The 8,015-nt window shown below is 32.3% G+C and overlaps 1 pseudogene; it reads left to right on the top strand.

The window, feature by feature from the left end:
- The first annotated feature begins 3,889 nt into the window (after nucleotides 1–3,889).
- Nucleotides 3,890–5,105, top strand: LOC108468454 (probable sarcosine oxidase; annotated as a pseudogene).
- The last annotated feature ends 2,910 nt before the right edge of the window (nucleotides 5,106–8,015 follow it).

The following is an 8,015-nucleotide window of genomic DNA, read 5'->3' as shown; positions in this document are numbered from 1 at the left end:
TCTATGTTTTCATAATTTTTCCAAACTGGTCACCATTGAACCTTGTAGAATGTATAGCCTACTAACTTTTTTCCTTTTCATCAAGACAAGAGCTTCACAAGATATTTTCAAACCGTTTGACTCAATGACGATCCTGCAACAATTCGAGTCTAGAATACCCAAATAGATGAGATTCTTCTCTAAATCAGGCACATGCCTGACATTTGATAATGTTCTGATTATCCCATCATGCTTCTTAATTTGAATGGTACCAATGCCAGTTATTTTACAAGGTGTGTTATTTCCCAAAAGCACAAATCTACCTTCAACTTAACTGTATGCGGAGAACCATTCCTTGATGGGACACATATGGTAGGAACACCCTGAATCCAAGATCCACTTGGATGTGAACTTAGACCTTTCAATCGTTGATAATAGCAATAAATCATCACCTCTGTCCTCCGCTACACTAGCTTTCTGTTTCCCTTCCTCATCATTTTTGATAGCCCTTTTATTTATAATCTGAAGTTTATAGCATTCTATTTTGATGTGACCTATCTTTTTGTAGTAGCCACGTTTCCTGTCTTGGCTTCTTGATTTCGGTCTTGCCCTAGGCTTGTTTTGATATGATTTTCTAGATTGTTACTTATCTCTTGCAACTAAAATCGAGACTTGCCCATTTGACTTGTTTTTCGAATCTAAGTCGTCGTCAAGTTTATGCTTACTCAATAAGTTTCCCTTCATGTATTTAAATGAGAGTCTCTCTCTACCATAAATCAGGGTTTCATTTAAAGTTTTATATGAAGAAGGTAAAGAACACAACAATAACATAGTTTGATCTTCATCTTCTATGTTGGCCTTGACATTTTTCAGGTCATTCAGGAAAGTAGCAAATTCACTAATGTGAGCCCTAATAGACTCATGTTCGACCATATGGAACGTGTATAATTGTTATTTCAATACCAAGTGATTTGCGAGACACTTTGTCATGTGAAGGGCTTCTAATTTTCTCTGTAAGGCTGCTGTCATTTTCTCTGTAAACTCCTCTTGCAATAGATTGTTCATGAGGCACAATTGAAATGTTGATAGAGCCTTCTTATCAGTATCCTCCCATTCCGTCTGATTCACATCTGCAGGCTTATGTCCTATAATGACCTTTTTCAAACCGTTCTGAACTAAAATTGTTGTAATCTAAACTTACCATAAATTGAAATTTGTGATTCCATTGAACATCTCGATATCATATCTCATTGCCATCTCTGAATGGGTTGAATGCAGAATTCGAACCAAGCTTTGATACTAGTTTGTTGAGGATAAACCCAAATTAAGCAATGAACACGAACGAATAGAGAAAATTGAACACAAATATTTACGTAGAAAAACTCCTTTTAGGAGAATAAAAAAGCCACAAGTAAAGAAAATTTTACTAAAATGACAAATAATCGATAATGAGTATGAGATGGAGAAAAAAAATAAGATCGAACCCAAGATACAAAGTTCTCACAAAATTCCCACAAAAATGTCTTTTAATTGTGTTGTTGAATCCAGCTTCTAGGGTTGCTAAAATCCATATTTATAAACTAAAATTCGTGGGCTAATTTGATTAAAATATTCTTAGAGTTATTAGAGTTTGACTGAGAAAAGATAGAAGAGTTTAACTAGGAGAAGAAACCTAGTTTAGTATTGGAACACGTCACCATGTCATGACATAAATATCCCTTCATTGGGACGTCTCATGTCACGCTGTCAAGACGTTGTGTATTGCGTCGTTGAGACATCAACTCTTCGTTGTCATGATGTCGAATCCATTTTGGTCAAAATGAGAGGCACGCTCACAAAAAAACTTAATGAAAAACAAACTCCTAATTCAAATAAACTTTTAATTTGGCTAAATAATAAGTAATTCTAGTTGAACTAAATCTTCTTGCCAACTAAGAAATATAAAACTTCTAAGCAACCTAAAATATTTAAAAATATCCTAATATTCAAATAAATAAATTTAAAAATATTAAACTTAACTAATAAAATATCAGGATTATATATAATAAAATTAAGCCTTAAAACCAAACTCAATATATTTTAAACACGAATAAGAGCCAAAAACTCATAATTTTTATAATGATCTCATCCTGAAAATTCTGCTCGTGCAGTCTTCAATGAAATAGTCATACCTCGAGTTACTGAACTCGAAATAAGGTAATTCAAAGTGAGTTTTGAATATAAGAGATCGATCTTTTATCAATCAGAAGACATCTTGACTAAAAAATGTCTAGATTTCATTCAAAAATGCATTGCAAGTTAATTGATTCTTCAGAATTTAGAATTGCCAGCTTTAGTGAACTAAATTTAAAGAATGTCAACCCATCTGCTCATGTATCAGTCTAGGTGCTAGAATTGAACATTAAAATCAAACTCAAATATTAAATTAAGATAAGAAAAATTTTAATATCCAATTAAATATCAAAATCAAACTCAAATATAAAATTCTAGGCTTAAATCATTCTCAAGTTGCAACAAGTTCTAATTTCGGAGTACAATAAGGATGGTGAGTGAATATGTTATTGTTAGTGGGTCAAATGTTTAGTCATTGATGAGTCAGCCATTCCATATTCAATTTGTCGTTATGATAGACTGATGCTACAATGCCAGTCTGTATGTTGCAGAACATACTGAATAAACAAAATCATTTAAATCGTGATTGCATTAGGTAATCCAAGTCCCTCCATTTTTGGAACCTGCTTAAAACAAACACCATGTTATTAATTTCTCAGCATACATGCATAAATACACTGAGCTTATAACTGTTAAATGTATCAAATAATAATACTAAAATGGGCCATCATAGAAAGCAAAAGATAAGAAAAAAAAAAGAAAGGGATAAATGGATGGTGACAAAAAATTGAGGGTTGTTGCACAAATAAAGCTGCCTAATATGACATAGGGATTGGCTTTCCAAAAGATTCTCATTATCAACTCTTTGTTTTAATGATAAAGTTCCTTTTCTATTTTTTTTCAATAAAGTCCTATTTCATCATTAGTAAGACTTCATTTCCACCTTAATAATTAAAATTTAATTAATGAGTGTGACAAAAAAATAATAGATGATTCAGTTCATGATTTTTATTAAATTAAATTATGTGATTTGTTTTTTAAAAAATTGTTTGGTTAATATTATATTTGTGAGAGGTTAAATAAGAAAATAAAAACATTAAATATGATGTTGTAAGATTATTCATACTATTTTTTCATGGCTTTCATTGTATTAATTTAAAAATATCACATAATTCATTACGTCATAATAAACTTTAAACAAAAATAAATTTACTGAATTTGAGAAAAAAATTTCAAAACATTGGGTTTTATTAAGAAAACACGAAATATTTGTTTGTTAATAACAATAGTCATGGGTAAAAAATAATCATAAAATTCAAAAAGCTTGAATCTTTTATTGTGCAAATCAAGCTTAATTCAATTTTGACTCGAACAAAAATGCTTACAACACACTCTAATATAAATATTTTAATGATTATATTAATTAAAATTTAATTATTAATTGAACAGAATTGAGGATTTTATAGAATTAAAAAAGACTAAATTTCAAATGTAAAAAAAATACATGAACTGGGAGTATAATTAGAACATGAAACGTTCCAAATATATTGCTTACGAACTTTTCGTATGTTTTACGGAATTTAGTATCTTTAGTCAAATCAGGAGGAAACAAACAACAAATGCCAATTATGAAATTACTTCTCAAATGTGGGCCTTTTTTTACATTAAAATATCATTTTAGATACCTAGTGCTATTGGCTAGTACTATTATATATGCCACACTCTGTGAAATAATAACTAAGCCAAGTTGAAAGGAATAGCTAAACCCCAACTTTGTCATTGTAACAGTGTGATGAATATGGGATATTCGGACAATGAATTTGACGTAAATGTTGTAGGGGCGGGCGTCATGGGGAGCTCCACGGCATACCAACTAACTAAAAGAGGCCAAAAAACGCTACTCTTCAAGCAGTTTGACTTTCTGCACCATCAAAGTTCCTCTCACGGTGACTCACGCACCATACTAGTAATACCCTTAAGACTACTACTTTGGTTTGGTCGATGAGTCCTACCGATTGTAGAAGTAGGCTTAATCTGAAATCAGGTTCAAGGTTTACTTCAAGGCCCAACACTTTGACATGGGCCCATCCGATGCCAAGAGTCTCCTTCTTGTGATCGCTACTTGTAGACAGAACACCTTCCCGTACCAAGTCCTCAATCACCGACAAGTTGCTGAGAGATTTTTGGGATAGATCGATATACTGGAGGTCTAGATTGGCATGTTGTGCAAGCTCAACTGCATCATCAAACCCACTAATGTAGTGTCAATGTTCCAAATGCTAGCTTTCAAGAATGGTGCATGCCTTAAGGACAATATCATAGTGGTTAGCATAAACAAAGATGGTGACTGAGGATTGAAGGTAGCTGCAAGCAATGGTGAAAATTTTTAGGGTAAAAAATATGTGGTGGCAGTGGGCGATTGGATGAGAAATTTGGTTAAAATGGTGTGCGACATTGAATTTCCTATCCAACCATTGGAAGCTAATGTATGTTATTGGCGGATTAAGGATGGACATGAGGTCGAGTATGCAATTGGGAATGATTTTTTGATGTTCACTAGCTATGGACATTCGTACATTTTTGGCACACCGTTATTGGAGTACTCGGGATTGATTAAAGTAGCGGTACATGAAGGATATCAATGTAACCCAGACAAAAGACCATGGGGACTAAAACTTTTGCTTGACTCATTAAAGCAACAGATTGAGCAAAGATTCAAAGGGAAAGTCGATTCGAGCAAACCGGTCATGATTCAATTGTGTGTGCACTCGATGACACCTGATAAGGATTTCATGATCGATATTTTAGGAGGGGTGTTCAGGAAGGATGTGGTGATTGGAGGTGGGTTTTCAGGTTATGGGTTCAAGACGTCACCCACAATAAGGAGGATATTGACTGATTTAGCACTTATAGAAGAGGCATAGGGATTCAGGATAACAAGATTTGAGGAGAATCCCAAAGGGAACATTAAGGAATATGAAGATCAAGTTGGGTTATTAAAAAGTACATTGTGAATATTTGATTTTCTATGTATTTTTTTTATTCATTCATATCAGTTGCCATCAACATCACCCTCCTTCCTTCAAATCTTAATCTTTGCTTCTTTTTCTTTCGCTCTAGAATAATCATCAAGAAAAATAAATAAAACTTCTATCATGTTGATAGAAAAATTTGCTATTGAAAAGTGATTTAAAATTTCAAGTCCAAACCATCAACTTCTAGTATAGACACCCCAAGTATTTTATCTAGTCTACTAATTATTTAGATTAGAAGAATTTTTATTACATTAATTTAAATTTGAGCCATTTTCACTATTTGAGTCATGTTTTAAAAGTTTTGGGATTTAATTCATTGGTATGTATATATAAAAAGCCTTTTGACTTTCACAAATTATGCATTTTGATCCCTCACATAGTCACCATCTCATTAACTAATTACATTCCTTGCCCTATCACCCCTACGCTGCCACCACCATACCTTCTGCCGATAAATCCCATCAAGTACCCTACTGTAGATACCAACTTCACCAAAGTCCCACACCAATGCTCCATTATAAGCACCTTGCAACAAGAAGAAGTAGAGGTTAGCAGCATTTTCATAAAAAAGAATACAATAATAGCACAACAAGATTCTTGGTTTGTCTGAGCTAACCCAGAAGCCAAAACCTCCATTACCAATACCAATCAAGCACCCCATTGCCTTCACCATTCAACACCTTCCCTCATCTATACACTAGCTTCTCTCCCTCAATTAACCATTACCATCTTTAAATAGCAACCTCCTCAACTCTCCTAACTCCACCATTTCCATAGCCCTTTTACAACATCTTACCTATCCATCATCATAATTTAACACCAAGCCTAGCTCCCCAAACCATAACTCACAAAGTCAACAGCACGTGAACAAATACCAATAGAAAACCCAACCACAAATTCAAAAAAAAACAAAAGAGAAAGAGACCTGAATCGAGCCTTCAAAATTTAAAAGAAGGAAAAGCTTCATCTAAACTGCACCTCCAAACAGAGAAAAGTCGGTATTAAAAAAATAGTAAAAGAAACGCCACTAATCTTTCAGGTTCAAAGCTTCAATCGAACATTATTTCATTCAAACGAAAGAGCCAATTATAGAGAATAACATATTGGAAAATCTCTAATGGGTTTAAAGTCCTTCAAGCATTCGATCCTTGATTTATGTATGACATTAAGTCATTTCCTTATAATTATTTATAGATTTGGGGTAATGAGAGTTTGATTTAGGTAGCCCATGTACCAATTTGATAAACTGTTATATTTTTAGAAATTTTCCACTTTTGATTATTTGAAGAATTAGGCTTGGAATTGATAGATTTTAAGCTTAAATTATGAAAATGACTCAATTGTAAAGTTAATTTAGCTAGTTTGTTAAATTTGTTATATTAGGGACAAAATTGAATAAATGAAAAACTTTTTATGAAATTATGTTAGAGATATAAAATATAATTTCCCTAATGAGAATATATGAAATATGATTTTAACCCGAAGCTAGAAATTGAAAGTTATGTTATCCGAACTTTAGGGACTAAATTGAATAAAATGTAAAATATGAGAGGAATCGAAAAGTAAAATTATATAGGATCATGCATATGGCATAGTATGAAAATGTTTGGTATTAAATGGTTATATAAAATGATTGTATGGATCAAAATTTGGTTCAAAGTGGAGCAAATAAGGGAAAGGCTAAAATTGGGGATTAGTCCTCGAAGAATCCACTTATTTTGGTGTTTTGAATAGTTAAGTTCATATAGAACTTACTAACTCATCTTATGTGGTATGCGTACTAGTATTTAGTTTTGTATATAAATATATATGTATGTTTGAGTATCAATTGATATACTAATAATTTGGCACATATGGCTAGAAAGGATTGAATTGAAACATGTGAACAACTACAGGGTATAAGGGTATGAAAATGATTGATTATATGGATGATAATGAAATATATGTTATTTATGACCATGTGAACTTAGTAAAATGTTAGGATACGATTGACATGATAATAGGGTGATATGCGCGCTTATACATAGATAATTACATATTATAACGAGATTCAACATTTGTTGCAGATCCTCAAGTAATATAACAAGATCTAGCAATTGTTGTTGATTCTCAGGTAATATATGATATAGGTTTAGCTCGAATGGATAACTTGATGTAATTTTAGCTAGGATGAGCAATTTAGTTTTCACGTGTATCTAAGTCCGTTTTACTAGTGTTCCATTAGACAAAACATTATAATTGAAAATGGAAGCTTGAAAATGTATTGAAATGAATATCTCACTGGTGTAACTTTATAGATTGAATATGGAATGTGACATTGATATGTTATCATGAATTGTGTTTCAAATTGAAATGGTATATGCTTATAACTTGATAAGTGGTATGTAAGTACTTCGGTATTAGGTGATGTTATTTATGATATAAATATGTGTCTAACCTATTTGGATGTTAATGTTGGCATGTGACTAGTTATGACATTATGTACCAAGGAGAACCAAATTTTATGCCAAAATGTTTGGTAGTTATCATACTTTTAAGTGATCAAGGTAAGTATAGTATTTCCATTTGAGCTTACTAAGAATTTGTGTTTAGATCATCACCTTGCGAAATTTGCCGAGCTGGATCAGTGAGAAGTACACATTACCAAAAGATGATAGAATTGTTGTAACACCCCAAACTTGATCGGATGAATTGGATCCTAATCTTGGGTGTTACCACACTAATACAGATATAACTTAACTCTACTTATACAAATTACAATTGACTTCAGCTACTTAATTACCATACTTCATAATACAATACATAAGTATAAACATTGACGAATTTCGTATATAATACATAGGGAATTTGATTATAAGTATCACTAATATGATGTCCTGGTCTAATGTA

This window comes from Gossypium arboreum, chromosome 6 (genome assembly GCF_025698485.1).
Source record: "Gossypium arboreum isolate Shixiya-1 chromosome 6, ASM2569848v2, whole genome shotgun sequence".
Lineage (NCBI taxonomy): Eukaryota > Viridiplantae > Streptophyta > Magnoliopsida > Malvales > Malvaceae > Gossypium > Gossypium arboreum.
This window is presented reverse-complemented; position numbering and strand designations above follow the sequence as displayed.